We start from the raw sequence: 23,888 nt of genomic DNA on the forward strand, positions 1-23,888 counted from the left end.
CTGGTTCTGGTTAGTTATCTTCACCATCAGCTGACTGAGGGGACTGGTTCTGGTTAGTTATCTTCACCATCAGCTGACTGAGGGGACTGGTTCTGGTTAGTTATCTTCACCATCAGCCGACTGAGGGACTGTTTTGTGGGGAGAAGTAAGCTTGAGGCAGCAGGATGTATGGCCATCTCCACCTTCAATGAAGGTGCCTCTGCCATGCTTTCTGTTATGGGGAAGTTGTGGCTTCAGAGCACAGTTGTGATGGCCAATTCAATGAGAGAAACTGATATGCTCAGGATCTCGAAAGCTGAGGCCGTCACAGCTGCCAGTGTAAAACATAGTCAAGAGTCTAAGCACAGCTAAAATACATATGGTGCTGGAATGGACAGTTAGACTTTAAAAAAGCTGTGACATCTATTGTTGGTCTTGTTCTGTGTCCATACAACTGTCTAGCGTGGGTTTTGTCGGCAACTTTGTGCATGATACGCCAATGTTAATTCATTGAGTTACTGCAGTTGTAGGCCTTATATGCCTGCCATTTTATTAAATAATCAATTTTCATGAGCTTGAAATATTCTATATTATTATCACTAAGGGCCTGAGCATTTATTCTGTTTTTGAGCAATTTTTCCAATAGAAATGTATTAAATTCCCCTATTTAAATCTCTAAATGCTGTTTTCTCAAAATTAGTTTTTTGTCATTCCCCAGTAAAAACATCACAGCCTGTGTAGCACCTATGTACACCAAACTTTCCAGTTATACACTTAGTAGTATACTGAAGATATTTGCAGAGGAATTTGTTAATAAATCATTCCTGGCCTGATTTATGTGACATTTTAAGCAAAAACATATGGCGAAAATCGATTTTTTTAAGGCTATGGACAGTATATTTGGATTTCCTAAGTAATGAAAGCAGATATCCTGAAATCCCTCTGTAATTTTGTTTTCATCCTGTGTGTAAACAAAATGAAAGAAGAATTTGCACCTGGCTTTATCATATGTTCAGATCTACTGAAAATATATGCAAAAACGTGCATATTTAATGAGATAATGCCTAATTATTTTAAACATACACATTTCAAAAACTTGTAATACATTTTTTATATACTTGTGTAAGTAATCAACTGAGGAAGTTTCATAGTGATATCTATTATTTTAAAATTTTACCCTCTTCCCCTGTAGTGTCTCGTCTTAAAGAATACCAGATAGATTAACCAAGTTAAGATCTGTATTTTAAAGGGAATACCACCTAATGAGACTGTTTCACAGTTTGATTATTGGTCCCTGACGTTTCAGGGTGGTGCCACGTTTTGATCGTTTGTTGATTTGATAAAGTTATTAAAAAACATATTCATAACTTTATTAATATTGATAAAACATCTTTGATAATTTGACAATAATTAAATCTGTACACGTACGAATTCCCAACAATGTGAAGAAGAAAGATGCTGAAAATCAACTTAAAACTTCTCTGGATACATAAAAGTTAAAACATGATTCAGCAATATTATAATATTAACAGCTTACCTGTTCTCAACAGAGGGTTGCTCTCCTTTAAAATTAATGAGGCCTTGATGTGACCGGTCGCTCTTAAGGGACACACAGCTGGGTTCAGGTTCAGGTCCAGGTTCAGGTCCAGGTTCAGGTTCAGGTTCAGGTCCAGGTTCAGGTCCAGGTTCAGGTTCAGGTTCAGGTCCAGGAGACTCTGGTCTCTGCTGGGTCCTGATAGAAAAACACATTTATTCAGGGTCACATGTTCAGTTAAAGTCTCCCTGAATAAAATATAATATTAATATGAATATCTTTACTTTCTGTCCAAAACTCAATAAAAATATCTTTTGAAATCAGAATTTAAAAAAATCTAAATATAATATTTCAAAATGTTGTCTAAACAGAAAGATATTTTGAGTGAGACAGGAAATTATTTTACAAAAATATTCTCATTTCAGTCATCAATTACAATAATTTCTTTCCACAAAATTACAAAAAAAACAAAAAACAACCCAGACGGGACGTAGTTCCATCCAATGAGACTCGTTCCAGATTGCTGGATGTTCACAACTCACCTCAATCTTCTTCTTAACATTTCAATTTCCCTTTCCATCGCTATTCTCTCCTTCTGCCATTCAAGTCTCTCCATCAATCCTCTCTCCTCCATTTCAAGTAGCCTCTCCTCCATTTCTATTCTCCTCTCCCTTAAAGGCCTTTTATTAAAGTAGTGGTGGCTCCATGGACCGGTTACTCTTCATGTACACACAGCTGGGTTCAGGTTCAGGTTCAGGTTCAGCAGGGTCTGGTCTCTGATGGGTCCTGTTAGAAAGAGACGAAGACCACTTTTTAATCTCCAGAAACAGAAGCTGCTGCAGAAACTAGAAGCTATCAAGCAGGAAATAAAGTCTGAATCTCTTCACTGAATGATTTCTGCTCTCTGCTCATCCTGCTCTGTCATTCATTATCTTTCTGGGAGAACAGGAACATTGGAAAGACTCCAGGACTAATGTCATCTTTCTGTCCTCTAATGGAGACAAGACTCCATTATGACAATCAATCTAACCTTTCTGTCCTGTGTAGACTGTAAAATAATGACATGAAGACACTTCTCCTCCTCCTCCTCCACACATCACTACAACAGTAACAGAGGCATTTAGGTCTCTACATTTTATTCTGAAAGGTCCCAGAGGAAACAGTAGAGTCCTGTTGTGTCTGACTTTACGCTGGTGGAGACGACGGTTTGTTTTCTGACAGCAGGAGAAAGGAAATAACTAGAGGCCATCTTATGATGGATTCACACCGGCCAAATCAGGCCAGGGGCTTAAAGTTGGCCCTTCCTTACTTCCTCCCCTCCTACTTCCTCCCCCCTTGCTCAGACCCCACCCATCTTCAACTCAGCCTTCATTTAGATCTCAGCTACACAGCTGTAAAGTTTCCTGACTGCAGCCTCACGGTTGTGACAGACAGACGTATAAACACCTGGCAAAGTATTTAAAACCTCCTCTGTAGTAGTTCATGTTACAACATGGAGATTTATCTTCAACACAAGAGTCGTCCAAACTTTCTCAGGAAATAAGAAGTGAAGTAGAAACATTATATTTAACTTTACAGAGCCAGAAACTAACCCTGAAGAGATCAAAGACTAACGTGTTGTTAAAGTACCAAACAGCAACTTATAGTTTTTACAACACACAACTGGCAAAACAGTTAATTTCATGCTCAAAATCACACATTAAAAACTAAACTCCAACACTGATTTCCAAAATACAATAATTCATTAACACAATACACTGTGTCTACCAAAACAATGCAAACATGTCTCAAAATCAAATAATTCTTCCAAAACACTAACACATGTTCTCTTCCTACAGGAACATTTAGTCAGTCACTGCACAATGTCATAAAAACACTAACATCACATGGAATTACAGAAACTGCATTATTTTATATGTGTCAGGTCTGCCCTTATACAATAATAATAGACAATAGTATATTTTATTGACCATAGATTGTTTTACACTGCAGTTTCTCTTGAAGCCTCCTACATTTTTCTTTTAGACTTAGACTTAGACTTAGACTTCTCTTTATTGATCCTTTTGGGATGAATCCCGCAAGGAAATTAGATTTTTTCAGCAGCTTACAAAACACTCATATAGAAAATAAAGAGGTATAAAAAATACAGTATAGAAAATACCGTATAAGAATAACAATACAATAAACTTTTAGCTAAATATAGGAACTAAACAAAAAGTAAACAACAGTAAAAAACAATTAACTACAGATAAATAAAGATAAATATATATATATGACTGTGTATGGTATTGTATTATACAGTGAATAAATTAGCATATGTATGTGAGTAGATTATTAAGTAATTGCACCGTGAATGAGTGAGTGGCTATCACTCCTTCCCTTCCTTCCTGTTCTGTTCTGTCCTCTCTACCCTATTTCCTCCTCCCCCCGAGTGAGGAGTTGTAGAGTATGATGGCATGAGGGACAAAGGACTTCTTGAGTCTGTTGGTCCTACACTTGGGAAGGAGCAGCCTTCCACTGAACAGGCTCCTCTGGTGTGCAGGAGGTGGCTGGCATTGTCAGTAATGTCCAGCAGTTTGTCCAGTGTCCTCCTCTCTGCAACAGTCATTTTGTTGGGTTTAGTAAATGCATGCATTTTCATCGGGGATCACGTCCTGCGTGTTGCATTTCCTTTCCTCGTTTTTCTTTTCCTAACCTCAACCGTCCCGTTGTTGTGGCGTTTCATTTCCTCGTTGTTGTGTGCCCCTGAGCCTGGGGATGCTCCCAGGAATCGCGTCCCACATGTGGCGGTCCATCCTGTTGTTGTGGCCGCCGTGTGGCGCCTCATTTCCCAGTTGTTGCATCCCCCAGAGCAGGTTCGAAAATCGTGAAGTGTACACAAAATAAACGACAAAATCGTGACACGTTTTCAGACATTTTTGCTGCTTTTTTTCAGTTTTTTCTTGCTTTTTTCAGAGCTTTAGTCGCCTTTTTGAAATATTCTTTGACAACTTTTGACTTTTTTCCTGATATTTTAGCCCAAAGTCCACAGAGGCAGCCCGGCTGGTAACTTATCTTGATCAGAGCAGCTGTAAATGATGATTACATTTCATTGGACAATTGTGTTGTATATTGACAATGAAGACGAACCTTGAACCTTTGAGCAGAAACATTAGAGTTGTGTTGTGTCTCTCACACACACACACACACACACACACACACACACACACACACAAACACACACACAGCAAGCAGATTGAAAGTGAAGTGTACTGAGACTGAGTTATTTTATCAAGTGCTATTTACAACAGTAGTTACACATTAAAGGAGATAAAGTCACTGTGTTTCTATGGCAACAGCACCCGTTGAGACGACAGCCCCGGAGCAGGAGAACACTTTACCCACCAGACTCCATGTAAATAATCAGGACTTTTAGTGTGTATAGAGCCAGCATATCTCCACCAGACTCCATGTAAATAATCAGTACTTTTAGCGTGTATAGAGCCAGCATATCTCCACCAGACTCCATGTAAATAATCAGGACTTTTAGCATGTATAGAGCCAGCATATCTCCACATGTAAATGGGTGAATTAAGGGTTTATTTCAACCAACCCAGAGTGGTGATTGTTGGAACAGTGGAAAGGTGAACCAAGACGGGTTTTTATAGTTTTATTTAGTTTCTGTCCACTTTGAATGAAGTGTGTTTTACGATGATAAAAGTACTGATTATTTACATGGAGTCTGGTGGGTTAGTTGATTTCGGGGCTGAAGATTGTTGTTCCCATCAGTCACTTAGACACAAGAAACGTGTTACAGTTTTTCACAATCGCTATGACACTTTTTTCAATACTTTTAACAACTTTCCTAAACTCTTAACGCACCAACACACCCACAACACACGATTGGCAAAACAGTTAATTTCATGCTCAAAATCACACATTAAAAACTAAACTCCAACACTGATTTTCAAAATACAATAATTCATTAATACAATACACTGTGTCCACCAAAACAATGCAAACATGTCTCAAAATCAAATAATTCTTCCAAAACACTAACACATGTTCTCTTCCTACAGGAACATTTAGTCAGTCACTGCACAATGTCATAAAAACACTAACGTCACATGGAACTACAGAAACTGCATTATTTAATGAGTCAGGTCTGCCCTTATACAATAAACAATAGTGATTGTATTGATCATAGATTGTGTTTTGCACTGCAGTTTCTCTTGTAGCCTCTCTACATTTTTGTTTTGTTTAGTAAATGCATGCATATTTTTTTTCAAGAAATTTTTTTGGGCTTTTCCGCTTTTATTTGACAAGACAGCTAGTTGAGAGAGGGGAGAGAGAGAGAGAGAGAGAGAGAGAGAGAGGGGGAAGACATGCAGGAAATCATCACAAGTCAGATTTGAACCCTGGACCTCTGCATCGAGGCATAAACCTCCAAGTATATGTGCGCCTGCTCTACCTACTGAGCCAACCCGGCCACCATTTTGTTTCTTTTGCTGCAGAGATACAATACAAAAATGAATGACCCATCTCAGAGTATGAAAAAAAGGAGACAGAGACAGAATTGTCCTGGTACTCCTCTTCCTCTCCCTCGTGAAGGCATTTTTCTTATTTTCTGTGTTAATCTACAGTATATTGTTCCAGTAGGTCCTCTGTTACTGTACTACCATATGATCATGCGATTGAAAGAACTTCAACACCTGAGTGTGTTTCCTAGAAGGGAATCAGCTGTAATCGATCAATTTGTATAACTTCAATCAGCTGTTTCTCAATAAATGCATATATAAAATGCAGGGGATATATTTGTGTTTAAATTTACAATACAATCAGCTGTTCACTTTGACTTTAGCCTATACGTTAGGTTTATAACATGATGTTATCTGTTCTGACATACAGAGTGAAAGCATTTGTGAATTTGTCAATAATAATCCATTGTTTTGGTCTTGGTTGAGCTTGTTTGTAAAAGATGTTCAAGTATTTTAAATGTGTGTTAACTGTATTCATGTTGTGTCAAAGCAACAAGAAATGTGTTAATTGTATAGCCTACACAGACAGATGTTGTGCTAACTGTGTTAAGAGTTTAGGAAAGTTGTTAAAAGTATTGAAAACATTGTCATAGCAATCGTAAAAAACTGTAGTTGATTTAGTTAGAGAATAAAAGAGCTGAGTCATGTTGTCTCCACATCAGTCCTGTCAGTGAACAGACCGACCGACACTAACTGCTGCTGACAGCTTTCTGATCTTCAACACAAGAGTCCTTCACACGTTCTCAGGAAATAAGAAGTGAAGTAGAAACATTATATTTAACATCACAGAGCCACAAACTAACCCTGAAGAGACCAAAGACTAACTTGGCAGAAAAATCACAATTAGATTGTTTCCCCACATGGTTGAGTCCTAATGTCCAGATAACTAACGTGGAGAGAAAACTACGTACACATAGGCAGGATTTATGGGGGGCTTTTTAGAAGGTTTGGTTCCTTTTTTAAGGTTTTTGTCACGTTTTCAGACATTTTTGCTGCTTTTTTCTGTTTTTGTTGCTTTTTTCAGAGTTTTCGTCGCCTTTTTGGAATATTCTTTGACAATTTTTGATTTTTTTTTCGGATATTTTAGCCCAAAGTCCACAGAGGCAGCCCGGCTGGTAACTTATCTTGATCAGAGCAGATGTAAATGATGATTACATTTCATTGGACAATTGTGTTGTATGTTGACAATAAAGCCAAACCTTGAACACACACACACAGACACACCTAGAACCTTTTAGCAGAAACATTAGAGTTGTGTGATTGCAGTAAGTGAGTGCAACATGGAGATTTATCTTCAACACGAGTCGTCCAAACTAAATCAGGAAATAAGAAGTGAAGTAGAAACATTATATTTAACTTTACAGAGCCAGAAACTAACCCTGAACAGACCACAGACTAACGTGGTGTTAAAGTATCAAACAGCAACTTACAGTTACTTCAAACAGTCCAAAGAGTTGATGAAGAAGAGTTGATGAAGAAGAGCTGATGAAGAAGAGGGTCACTCTCCGCCTGGAGAGAAATCTCTGACACAGGTGAGCTGTTCCCTGGAATGAGTCCCAGCTCCACCTGTCAGGAAGAAGGCAGGAAGGGCTGCAACAGGAGCAGATTTTCACAATAAAATGACATTTGGACTGCTGTCGATGTTCCGTTACTGACTGAAAGATTTAATGACTGTAGACACTGACTACTCATTACACAAGCTGAACATGTTTCCTAAAATATGAAATCCATCCCCCCTCTGTCTTCTTTCCACACTGAGGAGGAGGAGGAGGAGGAGTACAGAGGAGGAGGAGGAGGAAGAGGAAGAGGAAGAGGAGGAGGAGGAGGAGGAGGAGACAGAAAGAATCCTGTAGAACCAGAAACACTGTGCCAACAGAGATCAGAGGAGCAGTAACTCTTCATAACAACCAGCAGTGATAAACAGGAAATTAAACTTCAGTTAAAAGTTATTTTAACTGTTAACAAACAACGACATGATGAATTATAATGTTACTGATTATTTCCTCCTCTAATTCCCCCCTGCTCTGGTGTTTCCCTCCTCTCATTCCCCCTGCTCTGGTGTTTCCTCCTCTCATTCCCCCTGCTAGAGAGATAAACAAAAATGTTAAAAAAAGGCGCAAAAAAACTTTGAGGACATGCGGAAAAAAAGAAGAAAAAAAAATGTCCTTTTTCCGCATGAAGCGGACGCACACAGACACACACACACACACACACACACTCACACACACACTCACACACACACAGACACACACAGACACACACACACACACCCACACACACACAGACACACACAGACACAAACACAGATAAACAGACACCCACACACACAGACACACACACACACACACACACACACACAGACACACATACACACACACACATACACACGCTTGAATGTATGTTACTTAAAAGTTATGTGACATTTTTTCATTGACCTATAATATAATAATAATAAATCAGGTGCGGACCTTTTGAGTCAGAAAGACTCTCAGTCTTCCAGAGGTGATGAACATCATGCTAGCTATGGGCTAACTTGCTAGTCCCACCCCCCCCCCCTCTTTCCCCCGACGTTGTAAACACATTTTGATTAGATATCCCACGTGTTGATGGTAGCCTACTAGCTCCAGTAACAACATATTTGCCTCGTGTTTATTTCTAAGTGTTTAACTCTTCCTCCGGTGAAAATGTTGTTGCAAACGTAGCCGCCGCCGCGTGTCTGTGTCGCTGTGTCTGGCAGGTGCTTGTGTGGGCGGTGCCGTCCCATGGAGACTGTGGTGGAGAGCTTGTGCTGTGGGGAAGTGAGTGCGTTTTGGTCGCTGGTCGAGTAGCTCACCCCGCGACCAGCAGATGTGACGTGTAGGGGCGGAGCTAGACCCTCAGTACAGTGGGGGCGGAGCTTCATCATGGAGCCCTCTGCTACCAAGTCATTTTAAAATTAAAACTAAAATTAAAATATCTGATGAATGCATATGTTATAATGTGCCACTTGTTGAGCCAAGTAAGCCTATAATGTCAAATAAAACACAATGAAAAGCCACATTTTTTGACAAGTTTGTATTCAAGTAAAGTCAAGTAAAAATGTTTCAGCACCACGGACAGCGAGAGCTGATGGACAGCGATGGTGCTGAACAGGCCAAGTGTGTTCAATCAGTACCAGACTATATAATTGACGTGGCTCTATTATATATATTGAACATAAAGTTTGTTTACATCTCCATAGGCAGTGACACACAGGCTACAGGTGCTGGGATGAAAACTCATTCTGAGTGACTTATTCATAACTGAAACATAAATTCTTAAAGATTATTTTTTTCTCACCATTTTGTTGTCTGCTTAACGATCCTCCAGAACAAATACATCTAACAAAACTATGAACATATCATGGTCCCTTATTAAATCTTCATCCTCTCCTTCATGGTGGCAAATCTGCCAACCACTTTGTCCTTGTCTGTATGTCCCGCTCCAACCACAGCCAGGTGAGATTAGACAGCCTGGCCTCCACCAATATAATATATATAATATTATATATATAATATATATAATATTTTATATATATATACTGCTGCCACTGACTAACTGTACTCCCTGGATACATTTTTGGAAAAAACGAAAAAAGCTATTTGAGAAAGAAGCGGATAGAAGGGGTTGCATTATGCATTTGAGGGTTAAACTGTCAAACAAAGATAGCGTGGCTCATTGGCTGGTCAATTCCCATGATGCAAGGCATGTGTCACTAGACAAGCGCCCTGTTCTCGTCAAGTGACGCAAGTTGGGCGGCTTTTGAGGGGCCCCTAATTTGTACGGGACTCTGGGACGGCTGCACCCGAGCACCCACGCTATCTCCGCTATCTCCGCTATCTCCGCTACTGGTGACGTTTCTCACTCAGCATCCAGGATTTGGGGCATGCTGCCTGAATCCGTTTGTGCTGAAGATAGCATACACACATTTCAGGCAGGATCATGGTCCCCTTCAAGCCAGCACGCACGAGTATGTTAATTGTTTATGTTTACTTACATTATTTTTACACTGAGTCCTATGAACCAACTTAAACAGTTATAGGCGACTAGAGATGTGTTGCATAGACAATAAACATGAAAAACAGGAATAAAATGAAGTTTCCAACATACTTATCCCTAGGCATTACCAGTACACTGCGTACAGGAAGGCTATAAAAAATCTTATTCATGACAGTATCAAGACAATTATTTGGGGTTATTATTTGTTGATCTAAAAGCAAAAACAGTGTCACAACACCCAGGATTTGTAAGTACAGCCATTCCCCTTGATATCATATAATCTAATCTAAAGAGAACAGATATGATGATATCTCATAATAGCAATAGCAAACACCAATCCACTACTAATCTACTACTACTACCACTGCTAGGTACTAGTACTGAGCATCTGAGCAACTAAATGACAATATAGCTTCACTCCAGATGTAGTGTAGAAGAGAAGTGACCAGTATTACAGAGTGGACCCCTATGGTTGGTTTATGCCTTCCCTGAAATAAATATTGTTGATATTGTTATCTGCACCTGGGTTAATAGGAAAGACATTAAAACATTAAAGTTTGGTTAAACAACAATGAACAGAGTGTAATTTAACATGTTCTTTTTATTTTATTAAGTGCAGAATATTAAAATAAATCCATATGGAAGTTTAAGGAAGGAGCAGGTACACACACACACACACACACACACACACACACACACACACACACACAGACACACACACACACACACACACACACACACACACACACACACACAACTGGAGCAAAATCAATTTTTTACAGATTATGATTAGCTGAGAAATTCATAAGAACCATGTTTCACAGTATACTCAACAGTACAAGTATTTGTACACCGTTGTATCCTTCAAAAGCTTTTTTAAGGCGTGTCTGAGTCCGTTGTCTGTCAGGTTGAAACATCAACACAAGTTCAGTTTAGGTTTAGGTTGAGTTGTAACCCTAACCCTGTTAACAAACAACGACATGATGATGTATAATGTTACTGATTATTGTTAATGTTGTCATCTGTTATTTTAGAGAGAAATACCAAAATAAAGAACAATCCAACTAACCCAAAGTCTCCAGTTTGTCTTCATCTCTGAGCTGGTGATGACATCATGGCGCCCTCTGGTGACATCATCAGGAACTACAAGCAGAGCGCCACCAAACATATTCACACATTAAAACATGTTTACTAGTTTAATTTCTGTATTTATCTGACACACTCACCCCACTTCATAAAATACATTTTAATACATTTTATGTATTTATTTGGTAATACTATATATTTTTATTTCAATCGTTTTTATTATATATACACATATATTATTTTAATTAATTAATTATTGTCTGATCTTCTCAGCGCCACCTTTACCTTTTCTTGTTTGGCTTTCCATCATTAGACTCACACACGGTCTCTTAACGTTACCGATAGACTTCCAAATGTGACGAGGACAAAGAGGTGTTGGATGGCCTTACGTCGTAGCCCGACTGTACGGGTTGAGCAGAGGCTGCTCAGTTTGACCAGCGGCTGCACACCAGGCCGCCGGATGGTGTTGCTAAGAACTGTTTTTTTTTTTCATGGTGGTCAGCACGTAATGGGAAGCATCTATACGGAGGTTGGGTTTAGGAAAAGAACAACAGGGAAAGCATACGTCACATGTGAGCCACGATCCCCGGTCTCCGGGGTGAAAGTCCTGTGTTTGACCCATCCTCCCCCCCAACCAACCTCCCTGTGCAGATTTTTGGCTTATCATACTACTCGCTACCGTAGTCATGCTGTGATCACGAAAAGGTGCTTCCCGTTGAAATACATTAGTTTAAAAATCGTGCTGACCACCACGAAAAAAACACAAATCAAAAGATTAAATTATGTGACCATTTAAAACTAATAATGCAGCTGCAGAGAAAACATGACACAGATATACGGTGGAGGCGGAGCTTAATAAAGGAATATTCTGTGATACTTTACACCTGAAGAATGGCCGTAATGCACACCGTTTAGAGATTGAACGTGCCTTAGATTACTCAGTGATGCTGTCAGACACACACACACACACACACACACACACACACACATATATACACACACACACACACACACATATATACACACACACACACACACACACATACACTCCCAGAAAGTTTCCAGATCGACGTCTCTAAAACCCAGACCCCCTCTTTTGCAGTATCACCGTGTACTTCTCCGTGTACTTCACCGTGTACTTCACCGTGTACTTCTCCGTGTACTTCACCGTGTACTTCTCCGTGTACTTCTCCGTGTACTTCACTGTGTACTTCACCGTGTACTTCTCCGTGTACTTCACCGTGTACTTCTCTGTGTACTTCACCGTGTACTTCACCGTGTACTTCTCTGTGTACTTCACTGTGTACTTCACCGTGTACTTCACCGTGTACTTCCCCGTGTACGACCATTCTTCTGCGGCGTCTACCGATATGAAACATGAAGTCAGAATCAGGACGAACACGTCGTCCAACAATCAGGAGGAACAGAGAAGATCTGTTATACATTCTGTCCAAAATTATTCGTCATCATCATCATCATCATCATCATCATCATCATCATCATCATCACTATCTTCATCATCATCATCATCTACGGTGAGGTTTCTATATGTTCAGTTAGTTTCTAAGACGTTAGTACCATCGTTGTCCAGCAGCAGCAGGACGGAGACATTCCTCAGAGGGACGAAATAATCCACCTTCAGACACAACTCTGTTAATCCTCCTGGTAGTCAAGTCATGATGTCATGTTTCTGTTCTCTGGTCAACGTGACATCATGACTTCACGTAAACATACACGCCCACTTTCTTAAGCCAAGTGGCGTGTTATCTGTATGCATTATGAGCTATCTGCGTGTATGTCTACGCTGTATACAGCGGACGGCAGTCTGCAACGTCACAGCGTAAACATACACGCCACGTGGTGCTTTCTAAAGCCACGTGGCGTGTTATCACGACACTACGTCACACGCGGGTTTTTATGAAAACAACAAACGAAATAATGGCATATGAATTGCCGCATACGCCCCTTCATGAGATCAGTCTGTCTGTGTTAATACTCCTGGCTAGTAAAGTCATTAGTCATGTTTCCATCTATTTGTGAAGTGAATTTAAAGCGAACTGGTTTAGAGAGAATAAACTAGACTCCAGGGGGATCAGGGCCTCCGGGGGCCTCCAGAAGACCTGCACATTAAAGGAGAACAGGTGGGCGGAGCTTCAGTGTCACACAGCCAATCAGATTACAGCTTACAGACCCACCCTCCCCCCCAACCAACCTCCCTATGCTGATTTTCGGCCTTACATACTACTCTCTACCGTAGTCGCTCTTAATGCTACGTCATCTTCTCATTGACTTTACATCGGCAGTGTTTTCCGTGGTGGCCACAAGGGATTTTCACACATTTCGTGCCACCACCACGTAATGAGCTGTTAACAGTTCGTGATCATTTCACGTAATCCTGTGAGACCAGGCTGGCCGTGTTACTCTGTCCTGTTTTCTCCCTTTCATTCCAAACCGTGACCAACGCCAGTCTCCCTTCTCTGCAGAACGCATTAAACAAAACAAAAAAATAATAAAAAACGTGCCATGAATTGGAAAAATAATCAGTTTTTACAATCTTTAAATATGTGATATGCGTCTGAATCGTGTGATGCGTCTGAACAGCATCTGGTGGTTGAATGTCATCGTGCTATCTATCATCGTTGACCAAAACATTCTTTATCCGGGGAGAAAGAAAAAGAAAACTGCCATTTGGATAGCCGACAATCAACCTGTCGCATCGAGGTAAGATAATTATTCTAAATTATCTTGTTAAATGTAGTACAGAGTCTGTAGTCTATCGCACAAACAAGCCCCCCAAAGGTCAGATGGTAACCCCACCCTACCGCCTTAACTAACACATTTACTGCTGTAAACCCTGAGAAGAAATACACGAATTAGAGTCTAAAAAACCCATTTTCTGTCATTTGTGTGTGAAAAAATGACTTATTTTTCTGTCGATCGATGTATCGTTGCAGCTGTAGTTTGAATGAACCGTGAACTAAACTTTGAACACGTTTCCGTGACGTTTCCGTGACGTTTTGGGTTTGTCTCGTCTCCAGGATCCCTGATATTTAAACTACCGTAACGTTGGAAACAGCAGTTCCATCTTAAAGGTGGATTTTCTTTCACCTCGTCCTTCAGGTATTTTTTTTAAAAAACAACTTTTTTAAAAAGGCATTGAGCAGGTTTTAAAAAAAACACAGGAGGGCACACAGTGAAAGAGAAAGGGAAGAAAGGGACGGGGAATAGAAAAATCTACTGAACATGTTTCCCAAAATATGAAATCCACCCCCAGAGTGAAGTTACAGCAGCTGGCTGAGCAGATAACTAACGTGGAGAGAAAACAGACAGACTCTCTGCTCCCTGAACGCAACATAATATGAAAATGAAAAAGTGAAAGACTAACGTACTTGACTGCTCTGATTGGAGGGTTTCTCATGCTGCAGCTCCACCTGGAAGACCTCTGGGACACCCAGACATCTTATCGTGTGTAAAAGTTAAACAGAAAGACCACAAACACTCTCACAGTAACTTTATGCTTTTATTGTGAAAAGAGACAGAACTCAAAACTAAACATGACACAAGTCAACGGCATTTCTACAATTTCATGATCACAGCTTCCATCTTTAAAGGACTGGAAGTGGAAGAGGTTTACAATGTTCATGAGGAATCTGTTCAATCATTCTGAATTATTTTATACAAAGTTCATTCATTAGTTCATAACAATAACCTGAAATATTTCTGTAAGTGTGATCCTGTACAGACTCAACTGATCAGCAGTGAGAAACAAGAGGAGACTCTCCGTCCTACACAGGACTCAGAGACACTGAGGAACCAAGAGACCTTATCCTGAACCCAAACCCAGGATAGAGAGGCTGAGTGAATGTGGTGTTGAAGGTGTGGAGGAGGATCAGTGAGTCAGAGGAGACTGTGTAGAAGGACAGAGAGCCAGCAGGACAGTCCACATACACTGCTACTCTGTTAGAGACAGAGGAGGAGGAGATGGATGTTTCTCTGTTATTGTGCCAGACAGAGTAACCATCATCAGAGCAGATCAGACTCCAGGACTGATCATTACATCCAAACACACAGTCATCACTGTATCCTCTCCTCCTGATTCCTCTGTAACTCACTGATATATTAACCTTCCCTCTCCTCTCGACCTCCCAGTAACAGCGACCAGTCAGACCATCTCTACACAGCAGCTGATACCAGCAGTCAAACCTCTCTGGATGATCAGGATATGACTGATCCTCCTTCACACGTGTCACCTTCCTGTTGTTGTCAGACAGTTTGAGTTTTCTGTTCACTGTGTTTGTGTCCAGTGTGAGTTCACAGGAATCTGACGGAGAGAACAAGACACAACACAGCTGCAGTTATTAACCAATCAGCACGTGGATGATGACATCAGAGGGTTTAATGAGTGATGTCACAGTTTGATGAATGAAATTAAAAACAGACTTACATCTCCATGGACCTGGTGTCAAATATCTGACTCCAGCAGGCTCCACCCTGAAAGGAGGAGGGGGGGGTGGGGGGGGGGGGGCATTACATCACTCAGAGAGAGAGAGAGAGAGAGAGAGAGAGAGAGAGGGAGAGGTAGAGAGAGAGAGAGAGGGAGAGAGAGAGAGGTAGTGAGAGAGAGAGAGAGAGAGGTAGAGAGAGAGAGAGAGAGAGAGAGAGAGGTAGAGAGAGAGAGAGAGAGAGAGAGAGGTAGAGAGAGAGAGAGAGAGAGAGAGAGAGAGAGAGGGAGAGAGGGAGAGAGAGAGAGAGAGAGAGAGAGAGAAGAAGAATAGTAGACATGTTTGATTGAAGCTCTACAGAAATAACAAATAAATAGTTTAAACTGAGATAAACCTACTAAATTAAAATAAATCAGATGTTAAAGTGATGGTTGGGAGTAATTTCACCCGAGGGTCCTTTGCACCACGACCTCGAGCCAAACACCCCCAGAAGCTTTTTCACCTGGGTCCAACATTGGAGAGTTAGCGTTATCAGCTGGTTAGCTTAGTGCAGGCGCTAATGGATCCAAGAGTGTATCTCGTAAGTTACCCCACTAATAACGCCCAAAATGATACCAAACTTCTACAGTAGTACAAACAGGTTATGTATTCATAAAACGATGGATTGGAAAGTTTGTAAGTACACCAGGAGTTTATTTAAATAAGACTTGCCTGCTGGCTTCTGCTCTCTGCTGCTACCGGCAGTAAGACGAGTGCTTAGGGACGTCTACAAGTTACAACACCGACAGCTAACTCTGCTAACACAACAGCTAACTCCGCTAACACTACAGCTAACTCTGCTAACACGACAGCTAACTCTGCTAACACAACAGCTAACTCTGATAACACCACAGCTAAGCCTGCTAACACCACAGCTAACTCCTCTAACACAACAGCTAACTCTGCTAACACAACAGGTAACTCTGCTAACAGAACAGCTAACTCTGTTAACACTATATCTAACTCTGCTAACACCCCAGCTAACTCTGCCAACACAACAGCTAACCCTGCTAACACGACAGCTAACCCTGCTAACATGACAGCTAACTCTGCTAACACAACAGCTAACCCTACTAACACAACAGCTAACCCTGCTAACACAACAGCTAATTATGCTAACACTACAGATAACTCCTCATACACAACAGCTATCTCTGCTAACACAACAGCTAATTATACTAACACTACAGCTAACTCTGCTAACACTATATCTAACTCTGCTTACAAAACAGCTAACTCTGCTAACACAACAGCTAACTCTGCTAACACCCCAGCTAACTCTGCTAACACTATATCTAACTCTGCTAACACCACAGCTAACTCTGCTAACACTATATCTAACTCTGCTAACACCCCAGCTAACTCTGCTAACACTATATCTAACTCTGCTAACACCACAGCTAACTCAGCTAACACAAAAGCTAACTCTGCCAACACAACAGCTAACTCCTCATACACAACAGCTATCTCTGCTAACACAACAGCTAACAGTGCTAACATGACAGCTAACTGTGCTAACACAACAGCTAATTATGCTAACATGACAGCTAATTATGCTAACACTACAGCTAACTCTGCTAACACAACAGATAACTCATCATACACAACAGCTAACTCTGCTAACACTGCTAAGACGACAGCTAATTATGCTAACACAACAGCTAACTCCTCATACACAACAGCTAACTCTGCTAACGCAATATCTAACTCGGCTAACACTACAGCTAACTCTGCTAACACTATATCTAACTCGGCTAACACAACAGCTAACTCCTCTAACACAACAGCTAACTCTGCTAACACTATATCTAACTTGGCTAACACAACAGCTAACTCTGCTAACACAAAAGCTAACTCTGCTAAGACGACAGCTAATTATGCTAACACTATAGGTAACTCCTCATACACAACAGCTATCTCTGCTGACACAACAGCTAATTATGCTAACACTACAGCTAACTCCTCATACACAACAGCTATCTCTGCTAACACAACAGCTAATTATGCTAACACTACAGCTAACTTGGCTAACACAACTCTGTTAACACAACAGATAACTCCTCATACACAACAGCTAACTGTGCTAACATGACAGCTAACTCTGCTAACACAAAAGCTAACTCCTCTAACACAACAGCTAACTTGGCTAATACGACAGCTAACCCTGCTAACACAAAAGCTAACTCTGCTAACACAACAGCTAACTCTGCTAACTCTTTTGAATAAGTAAGGGATGTTTGAGCTAAATCATAAACAGTAAAATTAAAGCTCAATAAGTTTTATTTTTCAATATTATTGCAGCAGTTGTAGCATTATGAGGTTTTTTTGCCCGAAGATTGTTTTAATACAAAGTGGTTATATTGTAGTGGTTTATATTTCTAGCTGTTATTTCGGAGCCCTGCAGGTAGCCTCTGTGCTGGGGGTGTTGAGCAATAACAGGAAGAACTCATCGTCTCAAACTGTTAACAGCATTTTCTGTGCTTGTGAACTTGCGGGTTCATTCGTCCAGGAACAACCAGCAAGAACGTCCTCCCCAAGAACACAAGTCTGTTCTTTGCATTCTTGAAATTGAGAAACACCCAATGTCTCGAGTAATAGTCAAATTGTTAAATCAATGTACACTAACAATAAGTGCAGTATTAAACTTGGCAACAAAAGAACATCTTTCTTCAGTCAGAAGCGTGGAGTGAGACAGGGCTGCTGTTTGAGTCCCACTCTATTCAACATCTATATTAACCAGCTGGCCACCATCCTAGAGACATCAGCAGCACCTGGTCTCACTCTACACGACTCTGAGATCAAGTTCCTGCTCTATGCAGATGACCTGGTTCTGTTGTCCCCTACAGAACAGGGCTTACAGCAGAACCTGGACCTGCTGGAGCAGTACTGCCAGACCTGGGCCCTGGCAGTAAACACTCAAAAGACAAAGATAATGACTTTTCAAAAAAGATCCAGATCTCAAGGAAACACATACAGCTTCACGTTAGGAACACATACATTAGACCACTGTACACATTACAATTATTTAGGACTGAAAATAAGTTCCACTGGAAGTTAAGTTAAACATACGTCGGGAGATGATATTGAGCCCCGACAGTTTAATTTTTAGATAACTTCCTATTTGAGCGGTATCGTTTTTCTTCCCAGTCGATCAGTTATGTAGCCTAGGCTACATAACCTCATCCTTCCTCATATCACTAACTTCACCCATCTACGCTCTTACATCCCAGCAAATTATTTGTGTCGCATTATGTTTTTTTGCAAACGGCATTTGTCTTTACAACATTGGTGATGCGGAGCGTTGTAGTAAAGCCACTGTAGCAAAGCGCCGTCAGAAGAGTGTGACTGGCTCTGAAACGTGTTTTAAACGTTTTTAAAAGGAGTTCCACAGTATTGCAGGTGAATGATGTAAACCCTTTGAAATAAAAGATTATGGATTATAATTCTGATAATGATGGTGCTGCAGCCTCAGAATGGGACTTTTTCGTCCGCAGGATTGCACCTAAATGAAATAGATTATAGGTTCAATACCACTTCACCAGTAATATTAGGCTATCCTTATGATTAAATATGATATACATTATATTGGAATATACGCATTTACTGTAGCAGCAATTTTCTCCCACGCAAATTTTCTCTCTTTTGCAGCAGCTGCTGTGTTGCTTTTTTTTTTTTAAATCTCTGTATGTGCGCATGAGTATTTCTGCCGACCCGTTTGTTTGTGTTTGTTACCATGGTGAATCGTAGTATCATGGCTCCATTCATGCTGCCTTTTTATTGTGGTGGTGCACGCGTGTGAACCTACTCTGAGTTGATTGAACCAACTCATATCATCTCTGACTTTCCATCTCAGGGTAAATCTACTCAGACATCAGGGTTACACTCAGAGTTTGTTAAACCTCCTTCCTAAAATACCACCCTGCAGTCTAGCAGCAGAATATGTCTTTACCTGCCACACTTTGAGGAACAGTGAGTGACAAACCCCCCCCCACACACACACAAACACACACACACACACACACACACACACACACACACACACACACACACGCACACAACTGTAATATTCTTGTTTTCATGTTGTTGTTAGTTTTGTTCATATTGTTACATTATCTTCACATGAGAGAGAGAGAGAGAGAGAGCTGATGGTGAGCATGTACGGAGATGTGAATAACCTGATTTCTCTGTGTGCCATGTAGCCTAAACATCACATCCTGAATATGATCAAGAATAACTGGAATATTCATGTCCATGTAAACACATATGATACCAACAACATGCTAGATCCGTGGGTTCAGCGATAGCAGCGTCCATAGAAACCAGCAGTTTATCTACAGCAGTGGCGGGCCGTGTATTTTACACCTGGGCCTTCAGTACTATCCTACAGCATTAAATCACCTTTGAATAACCTGACCATGACACTAGGACATTACCGTGTGGAATAACGTGATTTAACACAAGGCTCAACACCTAGAGACACCTAATACACTACTGCAGAGACATGGACACACGCTGACTGAAGCATCACTTTCATGCAGTGTGACAGGATGCTGCATCACATGTAGTCAAAATGAATGCAATTACCAAAGAAACCAAAACAAACCCACAACAACCAGTCATATCAGTGGCGTAACGAGCCAACACCGGGCCCTTAAGCAGGATTATCAAGGCGGCCCCCTCTACTACAGCACGTGATGACGGCACAATGTCCACGAGTAGGCTACCATGAATAGGACAGGATAGGATCATAGAGACACAGCATATAAGAGATGAGATGACTGCCAAAATCAGGAGTAGCCTACGCACACCACAACAACAAAAAAACAGTGGTGAATGCACACCATAACACATGAAAAAACACACAAGGGCAGTCCCTCCAGGACTTCGCGGCCTTTTTTGAGATTGTTGCGGCCCAAAATGTCTGATTTCACGGGAGCTTTTGTAAAAAATGTCGATAAAAGTTGCGATGTCTTTTGTTTGTTTGTTTGTTACAATGAAGTTGCGAGAGACAGTGAAAGTTGCAAAAAAAGTTGCGATTTCTTTTGTGTAGTTCTTTAAAAATAAAAAGGAAACTTGTTTTGGGGAGAATAATAATTATTACTATTAATTAATTACTCTGGGCTGAGATTTCCTAGGAACCTTACCAAAAAGGCTCACCATGCTGCAAATGTTGGTATAATATGAAAATGGCTGGTGGATTTAAGACAAAAAATGATAATTTATTGAATGAATCAAATAGGAACATATCTGTCACTGTCAGTGGCTTGTTGATCTTTACATTGTTAGTTAATTTCCTCCTGGCCTGGGAAACACATTCATACGGTTTGATAAAGTACTTATTGGACTTTAACTTATCATTGCACTTACAATAACGAGCGTAACTGTCCTCAATTTAGGTCATCCTGTACGTCTCATCTGTGGTTTTTCCTGCATCCACCGTGTGTGTGTGTGTGTGTGTGTGTGTCTGTGAGTGTGTGTGTGTGTGTGTGTGTGTGCGCGCATCAGTCGCGGGGAGAATGAAGTAGCCCTGCCCACTGCAAAAAGCCGACAGGATTGAAACAGCAGCAACTTTCAGCGACTTTATAGTGAAATATCGTTACAGCGTACATTGATGCTAAAATGTATACAGGTTGGCAGGACGGTCTGAAATGTTTTGGATGGTCTTTCGCTGTACGTCTTGTTGGTAAATGTAAAATGTTCGAGTCACACAGGTGTCTCGTCCACGGTCTCGTTTTCATATCAAAAACAAGGAAATGAATTTGACCAGTTCTCACTCCCGCTTGGTCACTGGCTGTCAGAGTGCACGTGGGACTGCTGGGATTGTCACGAGTAATGAAAATGTGATAGGGGGCCCCGGCTGTCAATCAATATCTTCCCATCACGCGGGCCCCTGATTGGTCCGGGCCCTTAAGCACCGCATACCCTGCTTACCGATAGTTATGCGTCTGGGTCATATTTACTCATACGGTGACCATAAAGAAATCAAAAACACATATAACCCAATCAGTGATCAACAGGCCTCGCCACAAATTCGAGCCAAGCAGTGCGGGCTTAACACACACGTGTCACCATGCACACACAAAGGCACAGCGGCCACTGACACTGCTCAAATCTTTAACACCTTAAGCAAGCAGTAATAGCTAGTAAAATGCTTTCACTAAAAAATTTAAAAATGTAAATGAACTTGCAGTGTAAACAATATTGAAAATACATATTTTCTTTATTTTAGGCCTTGATTTATAAAAATATAATTTTCTGATTCTGACAATCTCTTGGCCAGCAGAGAACGCCTTGCTGGCCCTGACGGTCCACCTCTGACCTACAGATAGAGTGTACAGTGCGTACAGGATTACGGCTGCCGGCGCCACTGCCACACTATCATTTACAGAGACCCAACAATTCCCCCAAGAGCGAGCATTTGGTGCAACAGTGGACCTTTCTCTGTCTGGGAAACATGAACATTTCATCACTCTCACACACACATGTATATATTGTGTTTGCACCGCAGGGAATAGGAAAGAGCATTTTGAGGGACTTTTTGAACTTAGAGCCGGTACTCTCCCAGCACAAGAGGAACTTAGAGAAATAATTGGTCTGGATGTCGGTATACGTCTCTGATCGATCACATGAGCCATGCAGCACCGGCAACTGACATTTTAAACCTCTAGCTAACTAGTTTGCAGAAATAGTAATGCTTCATCCACACACTCTTCTCACAGCGTAGAAAGCACATTGATTTGTGCTAAGCTAGGCTAAACCTGTCCTGGACCTCTCTGTCGAGTTGAAACTGAACCACGGACAGTTCCTTTAACATACAGAGATGTGTCCAAACTACATCAATTATTAACAACAGGAAGTCATCATTTTAGTTCCTGGAGATGTACTCCTTTAAAACTTCCTACACAAATATCTCCTTTTTATATTCATCAGTGTTTGTACCTGAGAGTGTCCAGTCTCCAGTTTGGATCTTCCAGTCCCGCTGACAGTAGCTTCACTCCTGAGTCTCCTGGATGATTGTAGGTCAGGTCCAGCTCTCTCAGATGGGAGGGGTTGAAACTTAGAGCTGAGGCCAGAGAAGAACTGCCTTCCTCTGCGATCAGACAGCCTGACAGACTGCAAACACACAGAACAACACACAGGAACCCTCTGTCAACATGTGGAGCCATGTGTTAGTTTTATGTTTGTTTGTTGTCCAGGTACATTTTGGGTCAGATTTAGAATGCACCTTTAAAATCATCTGTTCTATTTAACTATTTAACAACAAAAGTAAACAATGAAACATCCTCATGGAAAGTAACTCTGAGTCTAGGAATTAATAATTATATAATTATTAACTACTGCCCAAGTTTATCGTATCAAAAGACACAAAGCAGCTGTTTTATCAACTAAAGTTAGTCAGATTTTAAATGGTTATCAGTTGAATAGGTTAATGAATCCTGACCTGAGAGTCTCCAGTGTGCAGTGTGGACTCTTCAGTCCATCAGAGATCAACTTCCCTCCTGAATCCTGCAGATCGTTATTACTCAAGTCCAGCTCTCTCAGACTAGAGGACTGGGAGCTGAGAACTGAGGACAGAGCTTCACAGATTCTCTCTGACAGATTACAGCCACTCAGTCTGGAGAGACAACAGGAAGGACACAAGTTATTTATATTTAACTCCTGTTGAAATAAATCACACTTTCACAGCTTTGTTGGAGGGACGGTAATGAAGAAGACAGATAACGATTGTTTTTAAATGTTAAATCTGGACTTTTGGTGATAGAGAATGTAAAATCCTTTTTCTAAACAACTTGGAAACATGATAACTAATTGTGACTGAATGAGTGATAAGGAAGAGAGATTTCTAAATTGCTAAATTTTAAATCCTGACGTGAAGCGGGGTTTAAATTGAATAAAGCTTAAAGTTTAAAGTAATGTCATAGAAGAAGACAAATAACGATTGGTTTATATGTTGAGTCTGGACTTTCAGTGGTACAGTATATGAAATCCCTTCTCAGCATGTTTAAATATCTGCTGCTCTACTCTAAACAAGTTGGAAAAATGATAATTTATCGTGACTGAATTAAGCAATATTACAGGAGTTTGATTTAATGTCATTATTGGCATGACAGGGTGTGCTGTCATGCTAATTTGAGTATGTTCTAAATGTCTAGCTGACCAATAAGGTTGTCTGGTCGGAGCAACTTCTTGTATAATCAGAAATAAACAAATGTCCATTAATCAAAGTCACATAATATTAAAATATAAATTATTTGTTGATCTCAGCCACAGTTC

The 23,888-nt window shown here is 40.7% G+C and overlaps 1 protein-coding gene and 1 long non-coding RNA gene across 2 annotated transcripts in view; one reads left to right on the forward strand and one right to left on the reverse strand.

Annotated features, from left to right (window-relative positions):
* Window positions 1–23,888, reverse strand: part of LOC116034155 (receptor-interacting serine/threonine-protein kinase 3-like) — a 412,721-nt gene that overhangs the window by 139,863 nt on the left and 248,970 nt on the right. The window lies entirely within an intron of this gene.
* Window positions 15,751–19,839, forward strand: LOC118495152. Its single transcript, XR_004897476.1, has 2 exons — window positions 15,751–15,797; window positions 19,739–19,839. It is a non-coding gene; the product is annotated as an uncharacterized LOC118495152 (long non-coding RNA).

Source organism: Sander lucioperca, chromosome 5, assembly GCF_008315115.2.
Source record: "Sander lucioperca isolate FBNREF2018 chromosome 5, SLUC_FBN_1.2, whole genome shotgun sequence".
NCBI classification, from domain to species: Eukaryota; Metazoa; Chordata; class Actinopteri; order Perciformes; family Percidae; genus Sander; species Sander lucioperca.